The following is a 20318-nucleotide window of genomic DNA, read 5'->3' on the forward strand; positions in this document are numbered from 1 at the left end:
AGCAGAACCTGGATGCTCATATTGGTTCCTACATATTCTACGAAGATCTTTATCGGTCAAACCGCATAACAACATACGTTGTTCCCTTTGTCATCGGTATGTTACTTGCCCGAGATTCAATCGTCGGAATCATCATACCTAGTTCAATCTCGTTACCGGCAACTCTCTTTACTCGTTCCATAATGCATCATCCCAAGACTAACTCATTAGTCACATTGCTTGCAAGGCTCATAGTGATGTGCATTACCAAGAGGGCCCAGAGATACCTCTTCGATACACGGAGTGAAAAATCCTAATCTTGATCTATGCCAACTCAACAAACACCATCGGAGACACCTGTAGAGCATCTTTATAATCACCCAGTTACGTTGTGATGTTTGATAACACACAAGGTGTTCCTCTGGTATTTGGGAGTTGCATAAGCTCATAGTTTGAGGAACATGTATAAGTCATGAAGAAAGCAATAGCAATAAACTAAACGATCATAGTGCTAAGCTAACGGATGGGTCTTGTCCATCACATCATTCTCTAATGATGTGATCCCGTTCATCAAAAAATGACAACACATGTCTATGGCTAGGAAACTTAACCATCTTTTATTAACGAGCTAGTCAAGTAGAGGCATGCTAGGGACACTTTGTTTGTCTATGTATTCACACATGTACTAAGTTTCCGGTTAATGCAATTCTAGCATGAATAATAAACATTTATCATGATATAAGGAAATCTAAATAACAACTTTATTATTGCCTCTAGGGCATATTTCCTTCAAGAGATACTTTTTTTTCTATGGAGGGCTAAAAACGAAATTATGAGAAATTAAAAAGAATGCACCTTACATTGTGGAATTTTATCAAAAAACAAATACACCTTATATAAAGGAATGGAGGCAGTATATTGGTGAAATTTTGACCCGTTATACTGCACTATTATACGTGCATGTACCCAAAAATATAGAATTTTTCAAGTAGTAAAATATGATTTTTATTTTTGAATTTAAAAAAATGGGCACCAACGCCCTTGTGCTCATATGTCACTTTTTACTGCTATAAGGTGATATTTTTTGTTGTTGTTGAAGAGGGCCCAAGACCTCTATAAACTTTGTCGCTCTATGAATATTTTTAAGGCAAAGAAAATTTCTCGTTAATTAATTAAGAAGGAGCTAGACAATAGTTTTCATCAAAGAGAAAAAAATACTACAACATGGTCAGTATTCTTCTGGCATTTTTTTTGAAAGATCCAGTTGATGGCTAGCTTTTTCATTGATCATAGCAGGGAGAACTTAGAGAGATACAAAACGTGTTTGTTGATCAAAACATCAAGCAATAAAAGAAAAGAGGTACCCGAGGGCAAACCCTTGTCCCTTTTTTTCAGGGGAACTAAAAAAGGTCAAAAAACCTAAATACAATGCTAATCTCTCGCAGTTGCATCCCCAAAAGGGGGCTCGATGGAGTTGACTCCCCCTTTCGCCATAGTTCAAGTTCTCTCCTGATAGCAGCAATAATGCCAGTCTCTGAAGCTATCTTTGCTCTAAAAGTGCACTCGCTTCTTTCCTGCCAAATCTTCAAGAGGATCAACAGTTTAAGCGTCTTCACGGCCTTTCTGAATGTTGGCGGTGTAGTGTTGATCATGGCTAAGAAGGTGTCGCTGGACTGTGTTTTTGTGCACCAGTTGTGATCTTCATAGGCCTTACAACCAAACCATTGAGCAGCCTTTCTCCATACTGCAAGTGACACTTTGCATTGCCAAAACAGATGGGGAGAAGATTCTATGCTTCGAAGGCAACACTGGCAAGAATACTGGTTTGGCCAGCCTCTTCTTTGAAGACGGTCATTGCACCAGAGCCTATCTCTAAGGAGTAAACAAGCAAAAAAAAGTGCCCTGGTGCCCATGTTGTCCAAATGAGGTTCTTGAAATTTGATTTTGCATGGCCTCCAAATTGCATCTTGTAAGCCAAGGTCGTGCTGTAGGTGCCACCTGCAAAGAAGCGCCATATGATGGTATCTTTGCAATCATCGTGCAATTGCATATTAGCTGTAGCAACCCATCTTCTCAGGGCCAAGAACTCTGAGAGCAGGTTGTTTGTGTTCCCGTGTGCTAAGTCTGAAATCCATGTATCTTCAGAGAGTGCAGCTTTCACACTTCGATTATTACTTGTTGAGTGTTTGTACAGCTGTGGGAATGTCACCTTCAAGGGTACCGATCCTATTCATGGGAAATTCCAGAACGAGGCCAAGTTACCATTGCCAAGTGTCATCGAGATGGCAGTGCGAAAGAGCTATTTGTCTTTGTCATCGCACAGGAGCTCAGTCCCCACCCATGGTCTATCCTGGTGTGTCCAAGAAATCCATAGCCGGTGCAATCTCAATGATGAACTAATTGTTTGTAGATCATGGGCCCAAAGCCCTCCTTTGTCAATTTGTGAACACATTGTTCGCCAGTTTACTTTGCATTTCCCTCCCGTTAGCTCTTTTTCTTGTGCCCAAAGGAAGCACTTCCATGATTTTTCCACCTCTCTAAAGAACTTCTTGTCACCTTGAGCTAGCTCACCGACGTCAGCGGTTTAGCGGCACGCACGCGGGTGGTCCGCGTAAGCAACTACTTTGTATAAAGAGGTAGCCAGGACTGATCCTGGCTAAAAGAACATGTGGTGCCCCATGTGTGGTTTTGGTAATTGATGACATTCGCTATGGACTAATGGCTGCCTTGAGTTATATTCATAGGATTTGTCCATAGGCTTTTCTTGAAGTCCATTTGTTTGTTTCAAGGAGTTTATGTGTTGGCCAAGGTTCTTTTCAAGGGATTATCCAAATATTGGTCATGTGAGAGTTGAGCTTTTTGCAAGCATGTCTTGAAGAAGAAGATGGTGTGAACATTCATGTTTACCTTCAAGACATCATCCTAATGAAGAGAGTTGGAAAGATTCAAGGTTGATCAAGACTAATTCAAAGAGTGATTCAAGTTGACCAACACACAAAGCGTAGAAGATGTATCGTGTGGGATCAAGTGATCCCATGGTATGGTAAGTATTGTCCATTATGCTTTTTTTACTAACCCATGGTCTACGTGAGAGTTCTATGTGGGCTTAGGTTTGTTTCCATGGGCTTGCATCAAGAGGAAGATCTCATACAACCCATGTATGATGACATCAAGTGGTGATCCTCATCAAGGTTGTGGAGTGCAAGTTCAAGTGGATCATCATGAAGAGATCATATGCTTGAAGCTTTCCGTCTATTGTGGTGACAATGGACTTGTGAAGATGGGCCGTAGAGTGGCTCACCCATAGTGGAGTATGGGGGAGCAATCAAGTAGTCTTCATTAAGCCAACACAATCAAGAAAGCTGGTCCTACTTGAGGAATTCTAGATCGTCATCATCTAGCTGAAGTGGACTATGTGAAAGTCAAAGGTTTGCCCTTGATAGGTTTTCCATCTTACCGGTCTCATGGTGGTTGTTGGGAGACCGGGTTATAGGATCAATTGTAGTACTATCAAGGGGGGCTCTCAAGTTTGTAGCTTGATTGTACCATTAATAGAGAGCTCAAGCCATTGCATCCTTGCATCATCTTTCTTGGTTCTTGTTTGGTGTTTCTCTTTGTGAGTCTCAGAGCTTATGGTCTTCTTGATGACAAGCTCGAGTTCATTGAAAATGGAGTTCATGTGCGTCTTATATGATGTTTTAGATGTTGGAATTTTTGCCGATTCTACATTCAAAGAGGTTTCTCATCCCTATATAATTGACATTTTTCAACCGCTTCTTCTCACTATCCAACAAGCTTGAGTTTGCTCCCTTTGGAGCCCGTATGGAGAAGTTATGGCAGTTTTAGCCTCTAGGCAGTTTTTCTCTGCTCAGGCGGTAGTACCGCTCGGTACCACGGTAATACCGCTCAGGCAGTACTTCTGCTATGGTCTACCGTTGCCACTACCGCTTGGGAAATCCGTGTTGTGCAAGTTTTTGTTGCCTAATTTCTCTTAGCGGTAGTAGGACGATACTAGCCCGGTAGTACCACTTAAGCGGTACTTCCGCCGTCTACTACCTCTCATAGTATCATTTAGGATTTTTTTTCTTCTGTGCTTGTTTCGGTTGCCTTCTTTGCCTAAGTGGTAGTAGAGCAGATGTAGGGCGGTAGCACCGCTCCGAGCGACACTAACGGCCTCTGTTCTATGGTCTGTTGTGCACTGGCCCTAGTACTACTGCTTAAGCGGTAGTACCGCTCCCCCAAGCGGTAGTACCGCTTGAGCACGAGCAAAGTGCATAACGGTTGGATTTGGGGAGGCCTATAAAAGGGGGTATTCTTCCCCATTGCATCTTATCTCTCGAGCTCGTGTTCTTCCCCCATTGTTGACCTTCTTCGAGCTTGCTATCTCTTAATCCCTCCATGGATTCTTGCTAGTTTTTCGGGGAAAAGAGAGAGGAGATTCAGAGCCACTTTTCCACCAAACACTTTCTCCTCTATGTGAGGGGAATCCCTTGGATCTAGTCTTGGAGTTCTTGGTGTTCTCCTTCTTGTTCTTCCTCTCATTTTCCTCCATAGCTTTCGTTGCTTTGGTGGGATTTGTGAGTGACGGACTTGGGCACTCCGTGTGCCCTTTCCATTGCATTAGTTGCATCAGTTTGAGTTCTCCATGGTGGTATGTGGAAGTGAATTTGAGTAGCTTATTACTCTTGGGTGCCTGGTACGCTAGAGCTTGTTCCTCTTGGGTGCTTGGGCGCCCTAGACGGTTGGTGGTGCCTCAAAGCTCAATCATTGTGGTGGAAAGTTCCGGGCAAGCGCTGGGGTCTCCAATTAGGTTGTGGTGATTTCCATGAGCAATTTGTATGGGTTTCGGTGACCTCCCCCAAGGGTTTCCAAAGTGTACGGGTTCGGTGACCGCCTCCAAGGGTTGCCATTTGTATGGGTTCGGTGACCGCCCTCAAGGGTCCCTTAGTGGAATCACGACATATTGCATTGTGCAAGGGCGTGAGGAGATCACGGTGGCCCTAGTGGCTTCTTGGGGAGTGTTGTGCCACCACACCGCTCCAAACGGAGATTAGCATCCGCAAGGGTGTGAACTTCGGGGGTACATCGTTGTCTCCGCGTGCCTCGGTTATCTCTTACCCGAGCCCTTTACTTATGCACTTTACCTTGTGATAGCCATAGTGTTTCATGTTATATATCTTGCTATCACTTAGTTGTTTATCTTGATTAGCATAAGTTGTTGGTGCACATAGGCGAGCCTAGTTGTTTTAGGTTAGGTGCTTCACAAATTAAAAGCTAGTTTTATTCCGCATTTGTTCAAGCCTAAACCGTCATTATTTTAAAGCGCCTATTCAACCCCCCCTCTAGGTGACATCCACGATCTTTCACCCGCCGTCCTCGCAATGCGTAGGATTGCAAAGGATGATTGGCCCATGACCCCTTGGCTTTTAGGATGTAGACCGGCGTGCTAGCCTCTCAGTTGAGTCTAGGTAGGACTAAGGCATGTCGATCAGCCGAGGTCGTGCATGACCCAAGAGAGTGTGTTCGGCCAAAGTTAATCGAGCATGTTGGGTAAGTTTGTGCACCCCCTATAGGGAAGTTAATCTATTCAAATAGTTGTGTCCATGTGTAACGCCCCGAGACCGATGTGCCAGGTGTCCTCCAGTTATTCGCTGTTGTTGCCTTGTCATTTGCTTGCGTGTCACATTCTTGTCATGTCATCATGTGCATTGCATCATCATGTTTTCAAAACTTGCATCTGTCCCAGTCTCCCTGTTCCTTCCGTTGTCCGTTCTAAGTCCAGACACCCTTGCACGCGCCCGCGGCACGTCCGAAATATTATTTTATAAGTGGCCAGAAAATGTTCTCAGATTGGGTTGAAAGTTGGCGTGTGGTCTTATTATAGTGTAGATAGACCGCCTGTCAAGTTTCATCGCATTCGGAGTTCGTTTGATAGCCCAACCGTTAAACTATAGCGGCAGTATAGCCGGTCATACGTCGGACGTTTTCGGTCTCCGGAAGCTGCTACCGGGTCTCTCTCTCCTCTCTTCTCAGCGCATCTCTCTCTAGCACAGCCCACTAGCCCACCTATCTAACCCCCCTCCGCTCCGCGTCGTCCGATCGAGATCGAACGGCTCCGAAACGGACTAAAACCCCCAACCCTAGCTCCTCCTGCTATATATAGCAGCCCCCTTGCCATTTTTGGCCTTCTCCTTCCTCCCCCTCGAAATCTGTGCCCCAATCATCAACCAGCCGCCGCCCACCTCCATTTTCGTGCCGGCCGCACCCTCCACTGCCACTTGGCGCTCTCTGACTGGCCACGCTGCCAGCCACCCGCCCCTCTAGCCATTGGCCTCAAGCCACGTCGCCCCGCATGCTCCCCTCTCCACCCCGCGGCCCACCGGGGTCCAGATCTGGCCCGCCGAGCCCAAGCAGGCCCGACTGCGTCGCCGCCCGTACCCGCTTGACCTAGCGATCCCGATCGAGACTCCGCCGCCAACAGCGCCCCGCTGCCCCGTCGTCCGCGCTCGCCGGCGACGAGCGTCGCCCATCGCCGGAGACCTCTAGAAAGCCAGCCTCGCCGCCCTGCCTCTCTACTTCCTTCTCCTCCCTCCTTCGGCCTCTCCCTCTAAATTCTCCCTCTCTCTCGCAGGTGCCCACTGCCGCCGCCCAGGGAGCTCGTCGTTGGCCCCGTCTTCGCCAGATTCGGCCGGGATCCACCGGATCCGGGGCCCTGCGACCCGTTCTCGGCCTCTCCAGCTTCGCCGAACCCCGCCGTCGCCGGAGTTTTGTCACGCTGCCGCCTTGTTCTTCTGCCCGTGAGGCACACGGGAGAAGGACGATGCCAATGCTCGCCCCCTCTCTCCCGCATGGGCCACCGCACGCCCTGGCCTGGCCCAGCTCCCCGCTCGGACTCCAAGGCCCAGCTCCTCTTCGCTAGATCTGCCGGTCCACCGCTCTGCTTCCCCTTCGGCCCGTTGGCCCAGTGTGAGAAGCCACCATTTTCCCCTCGCCCTGTGCGCTGCATACTATCCTGCGCCCATGCTCTGTTCTACATTCGGCCCGTTGTGTTTTTTTCCTGGTCCTGCGAATTTTGCCAATATTCCTGAGACAACAGTTTTTGCAGAAAACCCCCTAGACTTCATGCATCTAATAACTAATTAACCGTGCATCAAATCTAAATAAATCATCTATGAAACTTGCTTAGAATTTCGTCTAGTTTCATAATTTGCAACTTTCACCCATGTTTAAAATGTTTAAAATGATGTTTGTTCATAATTTACCTAATGCCATGCTAAAATGCTTTAATTCATAACTAAATAACCGTAACTCGGAATTTAATAAACTTTATATGTAAATGGGGTGGAAAAATGCCTAGTTTAACATGGTGACTTTACTTTGCATGTTTAACAACCCTAAAATATGGTTTACTGCAGAACAGGACCAAACCTAATATATGCACATGAGGAGTTTCCGGATTTGTTGTTCGATGTTCCGGCCTCATTTAAACTTGCCTAGATAAGTAGTTTTACTTTGCTTCACCCCTTGCCATGCTAAACAACATTTAATATTGTTGAGTTCATAAACGAGATCGAACTAAATAAGTCATGTGGTGTTCCGTCAATATGCAACTCGTTGCAGATTGAGCTCCACTTAATTTGTAGAATTGCGTGTGCACTTTTCCATGCCATGCCTCATTAAACTGGACTTGCATCATACTTCGTTGTGCATCATGCCATGCTTATGTGGTGGTTGTTTACTATGTTGTTTGCTTCTTTCTGGTATTGCTTCTTTGGGTTGGTTCCGATAACGTCATGTTTGTGAGGACCCGTTCGACTACATCTGTTTGTCTTCTTCATGGACTCATTCTTCTTCCTTGCGGGATCTCAGGCAAGATGACCATACCCTCGAAATCACTTCTATCTTTGCTTGCTAGTTGCTCGCTCTTTTGCTATGCCTATGCTGCAATACCTACCACTTGCTTATCAGGCCTCCCATTTTGTTAAGCCAAGCCTCTAACCCACCTTGTCCTAGCAAACCGTTGTTTGGCTATGTTACCGCTTTGCACAGCCCCTCTTATGGTGTTGTTAGCTGCAGGTGAAGATTGGAGTTTGTTCCTTGTTGGAACATGGATATTTTGTTGGGATATCACAATTTCTCTTATTTGATTAATGCATCTATATACTTGGTAAAGGGTGGAAGGCTAGGCCTTATGCCTGGTGTTTTGTTCCACTCTTGCCGCCCTAGTTTCCGTCATATCGGTGTTATGTTCCCGGATTTTGTGTTCCTTACACAGTTGGGTTATAATGGGAACCCCTTGACAGTTCGCCTTGAATAAAACTCCTCCAGCAAGGCCCAACATTGGTTTTACCATTCGCCACCTAGCCTTTTCTTTCCCTTGGGTAGGCCTGCCCAAGGGTCATCTTTATTTTAACCCCCCCCCCCCGGACCAGTGCTTCTCTAAGTGTTGGTCCAACTGAGCGATGTCCGGAGCTACCAGGGGCAACTCTGGGCTGGCCCACCCGACGTCTTGCTCATCCGGTGTGCCATGAGAACGAGATATGTGCAGCTCCTATCGGGATTTGTCGGCAGATCTGGGTGGCTTTGTTGGTCTTGTTTTACCATTGTCGAAATGTCTTGTAACCAGGATTCCGAGCCTGATCGGGTCTTCCTGGGAGAAGGAATATCCTTCGTTGACCGTGAGAGCTTGTGATGGGCTAAGTTGGGACACCCTTGTAGGGATTTGATTTTCGAAAGCCATGCCCGCGGTTATGGGCAGATGGGAATTTGTTAATGTCTAGTTGTAGAAAACCTGAAGTTTATCTTAAATTAAAATGCACCAACCGCATGTGTAACTGTGATGGTCTCTTCTCGGCGGAGTCCGGGAAGTGAACACGGTGTTGGAGTTATGCTTGACGTAGGTTGTTCTAGGGTCACTTCTTGATCATAGTTTATCGACCGTGCCTTTGCCTTCTCTTCTCGCTCTCATTTGCGTATGTTAGCCACCATATATGCTAGTCGCTTACTGCAGCTCCACCTCATACCTTTTGCCCTTCCTATAAGCTTAAATAGTCTTGATCGCGAGGGTGTGAGCTTGCTGAGTCCCCGTGACTCACAGATACTTCCAAAACCAGTTTGCAGGTGCCGATGATACCGTGCAGGCGTCGCAACTGAGCTCAAGGAGAAGCTCGATGAAGATCGTGTTTGTTATGTTGTTCCGTTTCCAGTTGATCAGTAGTGGAGCCCAGTTGGGACGATCGGGGATTTGTGTAGCATTTGGGGTAGTCTTCTTTCATTTTGGTTCCGTAGTCGGACCTTGATTGTATCTGGATGATGTAATGCTTTATTCACGTATTGTGTGAAGTGGTGATTGTAAGCCAACTATGTATCTCTTTCCCTTATGTATTACATGGGTTGTGTGAAGATTACCTCACTTGCGACATTGCTTTCAATGCGGTTATGCCTCTAAGTCGTGCTTCGACACGTGGGAGATATAGCCGCATCGAGGGCGTTACACCACGATAATAGACGCTCGGAGTTTTATCCCGATCTATACAACTAGAATTGGATACTAGAGACATGAAATGGATATGGTGGCTCCGGGATTGCTTTCTCGCAGGGAGTCTAGAAAGGATCTCTGGGCGTTCCTACAACATACTTACTACTTATGTTATGCTAATATGCACTCTTCTAATGCTGCAAGATGCTTCAAGATGCTAGTCTTCGATAAGCTAGGCCTTTCCCTTCTCTTCTGGCATTTCTGCAGTTCAGTTCAAAGATTTTTTTAGAAAAGGAGGAGGACCCCCGGCCTCTGCATCTGGACGATGCATGCAGCCACTTTTTTAATTATTCACACAAGACCTTACAAAGTCATACAATAGTAAGACTAAAGCCACCGTCTAGGCAACATCTGTCACTACTCCTATCTAGTTGATAAAGGGATGCTGATAGTCTGGGCCTAATACCAAATAGACCTCGCAGCCAAACCTAACATCTAAGACCTGAGGTCCCAACCAGGACGCCTGCCGGGTATGGGGCACCCACCAGTCTGGTGCACTCCTCAACCAGGATGCCTGCTAGGTATGAGGCCGCCGTAGCCACCTGCCACCAATCCATCTTCAGAATTGTACTGATGCATCTACCTTGCCCGGTCTAGCTGTCGTCGATGCCACCACCACGCCAGACAGCGTCACCCTCCTGCATGAGTCCATCATCGCACATCAGACGCCTAATCTCCAGAGCGCCATGCCATCGAGATCTGTCACCATCAAAGTGCATGATGAAGAACCGCTCCACCAAATACGTCGTCCACTAGTCCCTCGAGCCCGCGTACAACTCCAAGAAAGATGCCCCCAAGGGGGGAACAACACAAACACGCCGCCGTCTTTTGATCAATCAATCTAGGGTTTCCCCCAGAGGTAGCAAATCGTAGTCTAGAACTTCTCCACTACGATGCCTTCAAGAAGGGAACGACACCGTAGAGTGCCGCCACCGCCGGCTTTAGCATCTAGACAAGAGCAAGTTTTCACCCAGATCTGTTCGAAGAACTCCATCCGCTTCTTGTGCACGGACCGCCGCCTTCTCTGTCGAAGACTACACCAAGGGTCCAGCCATTGCTGTCAGATCCATGTAGCCAGCACCGGAAGATGACGATAGTCTCCCTGCATTGCATCTAGCACAAGCCGAAGCAGATAGAGTCAGAGATAATGATGCGCCTGGATCTCCGGCAGACTAGCGAGCCGTCGGCCCCGCCGCATCTAGATTACCGGCCACGCCGGGCCACCGCCACCCAGTTCAGTCCAAAGATATAACCCCATTCCTTTGATAATAATGCATACATAGCATTGATCTGATGTAAGTCTTGCGAGTACTTTGGATGAGTACTCATGGTTGCTTTGCTACCTATTTTTCCCTATACCGGATTGCTGTGATCAGATGATGGAGTCCAGGAGCCAGTTGACACCGCCGATGACTACTACTACCCCGACGGAGCCTACTACTGCGTGGAGGCCGCCGACGACCAGGAGTGGATAGGAGGCTCCCAGGCAGGAAGCCTCGCTGTCGGTGTAAAAACCGGCGGATCTCGAGTAGGGGGTCCGGAACTGTGCATCTAAGGCGGATGGTAACAGGAGGCAGGGGACACGAAGTTTTACCCAGGTTCGGGCCCTCTTGATGGAGGTAAAACCCTACGTCCCACTTGATTTATTCTTGATGATATGGTTATTACAAGAGTTGATCTACCACGAGATCGGAGAGGCTAAACCCTAGAAGCTAGCCTATGGTGTGATTGTATGTTGTATATCCTCTATCGACTAGACTGGCCTCGGTTTATATAATGCACCAGAGGCCTAGGATAACAAGAGTCCTAGCCAAATACGCCGGTGGGGAGGAGTCCTTGTCTTGATCGCCAAGTCTTGGAGAATCTTCCTTGTATGCGGCAGCTGTCCGAACTGGCCCATGAGTATACGACCATGGGGGTCCTCGACCCAATCTAACAGATCGGGAGATGACGTGGTGAGTACCCCCTAGTCCAGGACACCGTCAGTAGCCCCCTGAACCGGTCTTCAAGTTAGGGATGCTCCTCGATACTTCCAAACCGTTCTTCATCTTTGGTCGTTGGTCTTGAAAACTGGTTCAACAAATCGTCTCATCTTCGATCTTGAGGATTGCCGAAATGCATTCGACGAGTTTACACGTCGGGTATCTGAGGAGCCTGTAACACCCTCGATGCGACTATAGCTCCCATGTGTCGAGGCACGACTTAGAGACATAATCGCATTGAAGGCATATGTCGCAAGTTAGGTAATCTTCACAACATCCCATGTAATATGAATAATAAAGGGGAGATAACATAGTTGGCTTACACTCGCCACGTCAATCAAGTACATAAATAACATTACATCAACCAAACACTCAAGGCCCGATTACGGCGCCAAAATAAAAGACAACCCAACATGCGACACGGTCCCGATCACCCCCAACTGGGCACCACTACTGATCATCAGGAAAGGAAACATAGTAACGTTGAGAGTCCTCGTCGAACTCCCACTTGAGCTCAAGCGCGTCTCCTGGAGCGGAATCATCAGGCTCTGCATCTGGTGTAATAGTAATCTGTGAGCCACAGGGACTCAGCAATCTCGCACCCTCGCGATCAAGACTATTTAAGCTTATAGGTAAGGCAAGGTAAATATATAAGTGGAGCTGCAGCAAGCGACTAGCATAATATGGTGGCTATCCTGTTCGCAAAAGAGGGCGAGAAGAGGAGGCAAAGCGCGAGCGAGAAACTAGAGAACAACCTGCGCAAACATTACTGCAACACCGTGTCCACTTCCCGGTCTCCGCCGAGAAGAGGCCATCACGGCAACACACTCAGTTGATTCATTTTAATTAAGTTCAGGTCCAAGTTATCTACAACCGGACATTAACAAATTCCCATCTGCCCATAACCGCGGGCACGGCTTTCGAAAGTTCAAATCCCTGCAGGGGAGTCCCAACTTAGCCCATGACAAGCTCTCACGGTCAACGAAGGAATAGACCTCCTCCCAAGACATTCCGATCAGACTCGGTATCTCGGTTCTTCAAGACACTTCGACAGGTTAAAACAAGACCAGCAACATCGCCCGAATGTGCCGACAAATCCTGATAGGAGCTGCACATATCTCGTTCTCAGGGCACACTCAGATGAGACATCCTACGAGTAAAACCAACCCTCAAGTTACCCCGAGGTGGCCCCGCAGTCTACTCAGTCGGACCAACACTCAGAGGAGCACTGGCCCGGGGGGGTTAAATAAGATGACCCTCGGGCTCCGGAAACCCAAGGGAAAAAGAGGCTAGGTGGCAAATGATAAAACCAAGGTTGGGCATTGCTGGAAAAGCTTTAATCAAGGCGAACTATCAAGGGGTTCCCATTAGAACCCAACCGCGTAAGGAACGCAAAATCTAGGAACATAACACCGATATGACGGAAACTAGGGTGGCAAGAGTGGAACAAAACACTAGGCGAGAGGCCGAGCCTTCCACCCTTTACCAAGTATATAGATGCATTAAGATAATAGGATAATAAAATGATATCCCAACAAGTAAATAAATGTTCCAACAAGGAATGGCCTCCAATCTTCACCTGCAACTAGCAACGCTATAAGAGGAGATGAGCAAAGCGGTAACATAGCCAATCAACGGTTTGCTAGGACATGGTGGGTTAGAGGTTTGACATGGCAATTTGGGAGGCTTGAAAGCAAATGGTAGGCATCGTAGCACTGGCATAGCAAAAGAGCAAGCAATCTAGCATAGCAAAGATAGTAGTGATTTTGAGGGTATGATCATCTTGCCTGCACAGTAGTCAGAGTTGACTGGATCCTCGAAAGCAAACTCAACGGGCTCCTCGTTAGCAAACTTGTCTCCCGGCTCTATCCAAACAAGACAGACAAACAACAAGGGCACAATCAACCACGTGCAAGGATCAAACAATATGATGCAAAGATGATATGCTATGCGGGATGCGATGCAGGATGCATATGCAAGATGTGACAGAAAATGCAAGAACCTGGCCTCAACTAGGAAATCCAAGTGAGCCACTGGAAAGATGAGATGAAATCGCTTGAAAACGATATAAAGAATGCCGGAATCGGAGTTACGGTTTGGAAATGGCAAGCGATTCAAAAATGGCACCGGTCTGCGATTTACAGCAAGTAGCCATCTAAATGCAATGAGATGAACATGCTACAGCACCCAAACATGATAAAAAAATACATGGCAGGGATGCATTCATGATTCTTAACAAAAGTCTAGCACTGAGCTATGGCCAATTCATCCATTAACAGGTTCAAACAAGCATGGCAAAAATGCATATGACAAACAGATCTCAGACTTAGTGAAATTAACACTTGTCTGGAATTTCAGATCAGATAGCACTCTTCGGAGCAACAAAAATACATGCTACAGGACCTGAACATGGCAAAGTAAAGCATGGCATGGAGCTACTCAAAGAGCTTAACAAAAGTTCCTTAGTGACCTTGAGTCAAAAGGGATCAGAAAATACAATTGCAAGCATGTGAACATGGCAAAAACATAATCAGTTTTCAGACTTAGTGAAAACTGGAGCATGCTGAAAACAGATATCAAGTAGGCATGTTTACGAGCTCGATGCACTCACTACGGTGCAAGTCATGACCAACTAAGCATACATCTATCAAGAACACACAAAATTCAAGCTAGACATGGCAAGAACAATAACATAGCATCTACGGATCCACTACAACATCATCGGCAAAATTGCAAACAAGTTGACAATCTGCCCAGATTCACAAAGTAGCAAAAGTAGAGCTCGAATGACTTAAGCTAGGTTGCTCCATAATTGCAAAAAAAGACATGGATGGATAGAGCACTACAATATTAACAAAACATCCTTACTGATCATCCTCAAGAGAGGCATGGATCATTAGGAAACAACATGAGATATCATGCACACAATAATCATGGCAAAAAATGACAAAAAGCTAAATGGAGTAGCAGATCTGACAATTATCTCAAGTAGCCCTCTTCTAACGGCATTTAGGGAATCAAGATGAACTCAAATGAAAATGATGCAATGGAATGAAATGATGTACTCTCTGAGATGAACATTTTAATATGCTATATGCCCAAAACAGAGTTACAGATGCAAAGTTACGAGGCCATAAACAGGATCATATGGATCTGAGAATTCAGGGACTTAGACGAATTTTAACCTCCGGATCTAGGGTTTGACCCGGGCACGCAAAACGAGGTTCATCGCCGGGGCTTCGCCGGAGTTCGCCGGAGTTGGGGTCTGAGAAGACGTGGAGGAGGCCGGCCGGGGCGAGGTCGTCGGCGGGGCGGCTTCCACAGCGCGGGGCGCCGGCGGCCGCGGGCGGCGCGGGCGGTGGGCGCCGAGCGGTCGGGCGTCGGGCGGCCAGCGGCAGCGCACGCGCCGACGGGGAGGCGGCGTGGAGGCGGCGGCGAGCTCCGGCCGGGCGGGGTCAGGCGGCCGCGGGCGCGAGGAGGTGGGTGGCAGCGGCTCGGCGGCGGATTGGCCTCGGGGGCCCGATCTGGGCCTCCCGGGCCGGCGGCGGCGACGAAGTGGGGCGGCGGCGCGGACCAATGGCGTGATGCCACGTGGCGGCGGCGGGGGCAGGCCGGACGTGTCCGTCGGCGGGGCAAGTGTCCGGCGGCGCGCGATGACGAGTGGATCTAGGGTTTTCGGGGGGAAGGAGAAGGAGATATTCGGGGAATCTTTAAATAGGCATAGGAGGAGCTAGGAGAATCCAAATGAGGTGCGGTTTTCGGCCACGCGATCATAATCGAACGCTCTAGATCATGGATCAGGTTTAGGTGGGTTTTGGGCCAAATTGGAGAGGTGTTGGGCTGCAACACACACGAGGCCTTTTCGGTCCCTCGGTTAACCGTTGGAGTATCAAACGAAGTCCAAATGGTACGAAACTTGACATGCGGTCTACCGGTAGTAAACCAAGGCCGCTTGGCAAGTCTCGGTCCAATCCGGAAATGTTTAGTCCCCACACACGAAAGAAAGGTAGAAATGACCACCGGAGGAGAATGAAGCGCCGGAATGCAAAACGGACAACGGGGAAAATGCTCGAATGCATGAGATGAACACGTATGCAAATGCAATGCACATGATGACATGATGTGAGATGCATGACAACGATAACAACACACGGAGACAAAAACCTGAACCCGAGAAAATAAAATAACTTAACGCCGAAACGGCAAGAGTTGGAGTACAAATTGGGAAAGTTACATCCGGGGTGTTACAGAGCCCCTTTAAGTTTCCGGCCTTTATCAATGCCTTGTTATTTTTATGCCACGCCTCGGGTTTGAAGTTGTTCCCGGGCGGAATCGTCCTCTTGCATCCGAGCTCCAACGCCGGACTGCATTCGAGGTATCTTTTGCAGCCGAGCACCGACGCTGGACCGCTTCCCAGCTCTAACATCGGAATGTATCTGAGCTCCAACGCCGGACTATTCATCCGAGCTCCAACACCGGACCTTATACGAGGTGTCATAAATCACCTTGGTTCAAAGAAGTTTGAAGGAGTTTAGCCGAGCTTAATGCCGGAAATGCCCTCTATGGAGCCAGCCACTAGCGCCCGAGCTTTATGCCGGACTGCTTCCGAGGTGGTGCACCACCCCGAATGTGGGCCGATTTTTGTCAATATTTTTGATTGGTGCAATTTATTCTCTGCCGAGATATATAGCCAGTAGCCCTCCAGGTGGGTATCGGTCTAAAACCCGAGATGCACATGAAGGATGACATAAGACCACTGATCCCAAAAGTCCTAGCTCGGCAGAATACTTCGGGACACAAAAAGCGGCGTGCTCAGTCCTCGAGACTCAGGTCGGGTGCGGCCGACCAACCTGAGGATCAAAATCTCCTCGGAAACTGTATTACACTTAAAATTTTCTGCATTGGACAGGCAATGCAGTAGCCCCTGAGACACTGGTCGGGTGGCAACACCAGATCAAGGGATCGATGTGCCCCTTTAATATTTGTAAATAATAAGCCCGAAGCCCAGTAGCCCCCGAGCCTTAATGCGGGCACGGGTGGCCGAATTAAGGATTGATATCCATAGTAAAATCACAAATTATGTGTAATGACTCTTTGTATCCAAGTACTTTACGTCATTAATGCTCGGATCCGCATTGTACAAAACTTTGTTGACCGACCATCGGCTTCCACCTCCTCGGCCAATAGCCGAGGAGTGTTTGTCCTACTTTATAAAGCCTTTATGAGGGCAAATATTTACAACAAACAAGGCAATCTAGCCATACGGTTTTATAAACAAAGGTACGCAGAGAGATATGTTATATTACTGTTTAACAGAAGAAATGTCTTCCAAAGAAAATAGTCCCGCTATCGGTTCCTTTCTTTGGGTTGTCATGCTAAGCATGATCATGAAACCTCAGCTCCAATGTAAGAGCAAAATATCAAGGATTTAGTTTGGGAGGCCAGTTAATAGCCCCTGGTAGTGTTCGGCGACAGTCGAGGTCAAGCCGTAAACACTTCGGCCATTGTTATGAATGGCCCGTCATTTAACACCGTCATCGGATCGCTAACCAGTTTACGCTTATTGTGACAGTCAGTTTTCGGCTTTCTCCACTGAGGTGCTTAACCATGTGAGCTGGAAGCACAATCGCAGTGGTTCTCCCTTTGCACACCTAGCCGAACAAAGCGGAACGTAGGAGGCAAGCGCAGGAGTCGGGCAACCCAACTATTGACAGCAGTCACAATTCGAAACTAATGCATATATAGCAATATCCGAGAATGTTTTTGCCGAATCTCAAAAGGTGTCCGGCGTTGCACTACGACACTTGTGTTGAAAACAAAAATAGTTTAAAAGTGCCACAAGCTTGGAAAACCAAAAAACGTCAGTAAAAACTTGACGTCCGAACAAGATCAAGTGTTCGGTGCCAATCCAAAAATAGGCCTTAGAAAAAAATGCTGCTGTCGTGCTTTAACATGACACATCCTATCTCAAGACTTCAAGCGGGTCAGCCTATGGCTTCAACCTCCTATCCCGAAGGCGGAGTACTTCTCGTTAGGCCATCTTAGCAAACTAAACTCTAGCGGCTTTGAGAGAGAAATTAGGCTCCCCGGCTAGTGACCACACACTCGTGTCGAAAAAAGGAGTGATAAATAATAATAATAAAACTTTGCAACGACTAATAAGAAGAATACTTATTATAAAACGGCTCAAATAAACTTAAGAGCCCCCAAGTGACTTGGGTAAAAGAATGATTGCATGTACCGAAGTACTTATATCATATCTATGTTCAACCGAACTTTAAACATGTCTTAACCGACCGTCGGCTTCTCCCTCTTCGGTGAAGGACCGAAAAGTGTTATGTACTCCAACTGTCGAGAATATTGACGGTGTTTCCAATAACCAGGCAATCAGGCCATAAGGCTGTAACAGACAAAGCGCGCTCAGGGAACTTATGCTATATTACTGCGAAGTGTAAGAAGCATCGTCGAAGAAAATAGTACCCCCACCGATACCTTTCTTCAGTGATCATTGTTATTCTGAGACTTGTGCAATAGATTTTTTGTACTCATGAGTTCCATTGTGTGCCAACCATCATTGAAAACTATAAGAGCGCTAGCTTTTGACTTCACCCAGTCTGAGGTCCGGCTCGGATGACCTGATCATGACAATCACAGAGGTGCTCCCTTTACTCCCTAGCTGAACAATAGGGAACATAGGGGTAAACACAGAAGTGAGGCAACCCAGCTTGCAAATCTCTTAAGTCAATATGCTGCATATTGTGGCGTAATACACGAACAAGGAACGAAGCCGTACAAGTATAATCATATGCAAGAGGAAAAGCTTCATGAAGGAAGCCCCCAAATGAATTGGGTATTTGAATTTATGCGTCACAAACAAAGTTTGGACAAGGAAATTTTTTACAAGCAACTTTTTTCCAAAAAAGTATAATGCTTGGTCGAACCGAACACAAGTTAGAAATTAAAGCTTTGAGCATGAAAGCGACTTAGCTGGTTAATTTGTTCGGTATTGATGACGCGGTCCGAGCTTGATGCGGGACAAGGTTCCATCCCCCAAGCCGGTCCCAAGGTGGCGGAGCGGAGAGCTCGACACGCCGAAGTGGTGACATAGCACGGTCAATGCAGACCGGCAGAGTGACGCCGAAGTCCTCGAATCATTTTCCTGTGCACAAAAAATAGTGCAAACCGGAGATAATAGTAATAACGATAATTAAAAAAATCGTTGCATAATAAATAATTTATGCAAAGTGAGTAATAAAAGAAATATGGCCTGGCGCCGAAGTCAATGTCGATGCAGGGCGTCGACGTGATGCGGTAAAGGCGTGGCAAAGCCTGAATTCACAGGTCGGTCCGAGCTCCGGATGCGGCGTTCGCCGGACTATGTACGGAAACTGACCGAACCACCATGCGATTGTCGTTAATGCGGCCACCATTTGATAGACCTGTGTACATATGATGGACAAATCAGAGTAATAATTCCTTGGGAAAAATGAACCCAAACAAGCAAAAACTACTGGGATTAATAGCACCTGGTTTATTTATTGTAGCAATCCGAAGGAAGGTGATTCCCAAAATTGGGACTCGATCCGCACACCCATTGCCTGATGGGCGATAAAACGACGACATGGCAATGCTGGCAAAGGTTTGCTCGTTGAGGCAAAGCCCTCGGTCCAGCTAACATGACAGAGCTGGTCGGCTAGTGACGCTGAAGTGTCCGGAGTAGGTTGATGAAGAGATGGCGAAGCCCCCGGTCCATCCAAGATGTCGAAGCCTCGATGTCAGCCGATGAGTCGAAGTAGGTCGGCGTGACGGACACCAGCTTGAAGAAGCAATAGTGCGGCCCTGCCGATGCAGGTCGTGACGTGGTCGATGCCGGCTTGATGAAGCGACCGTGCGGCGATGCCAGTATGCCCGCTCCGTGTAATCCGTGGGGCGGCGATGTTGGTGATGATTTATCCTTCGTGATGCTGGACTCTTGTTCGGCTTGCCGAGATGATGATCCAAAGAAGTTGAGCTCGGCTCAACAAAGTGACGACGTGTCTAGCACAGGTCGGCAGCCGTGGAGCAATATTGTCGGACTGGTTTGACACCAGCATGATGTTGAAGATCATGTTCAAAAGATCTTAAATTTAGTGGGATGTGTTCGGGAACAAAACACAATACCCCATACAAAACTTCCTTCAAAAGGGATGTCCGAAATCACGTTCATAAAAAAGACGAACCCGGGTCGGGTTCGTTTTCGCGCAGAAAATAGATCCGAAAAGTGATGCACTAATCGGAAGGTTCCCGGAGTTTGGACGGTCGGATCGAGCTGAAATTTTGAAAGGTGGTAGATATAGGAATTCCGCAGCCGATCAACGGTTGGATCTTCCAAAGGACGTCCGAGCTAGAAGCTGGGCACCATGCCCTAAACTCATCCAGATTCCCGTACAGATTTGACAGGGCTTCGGTATATCGTGGATTGCCAGAGATTCCTCCATCGGAACTCAATTAAATTTTCCAGGGTTGTTGTAGACTCAATTCCGCACAATTTCACCAAAGCGATCAATAAAAAGATACTTGAGGAGGCGGTGGAGGCGGTCACAAGTTTGCTATCCAAAAAAACAGCACGGTCGCCCGAGGGCAATGTTGACGTTGAACCCCCGGGCTCCCTGGATGATTCCTCCATGATCTTGATAGAGATCGGAGTTGATGTTTATAAAGGCCCTCGTCCGAACATGACGATCAGAGGTAGGGCGCAGTCCTTGGTCAAACCAAAGTGACCAGTCGAGCTGGTGACAAAGATGCCGAAGTCACAGTTGATCTGCAGGCGAGCCATCAAC

The sequence above is a fragment of the Triticum urartu genome, chromosome 3 (assembly GCF_003073215.2).
Source record: "Triticum urartu cultivar G1812 chromosome 3, Tu2.1, whole genome shotgun sequence".
Taxonomy (NCBI): Eukaryota; Viridiplantae; Streptophyta; class Magnoliopsida; order Poales; family Poaceae; genus Triticum; species Triticum urartu.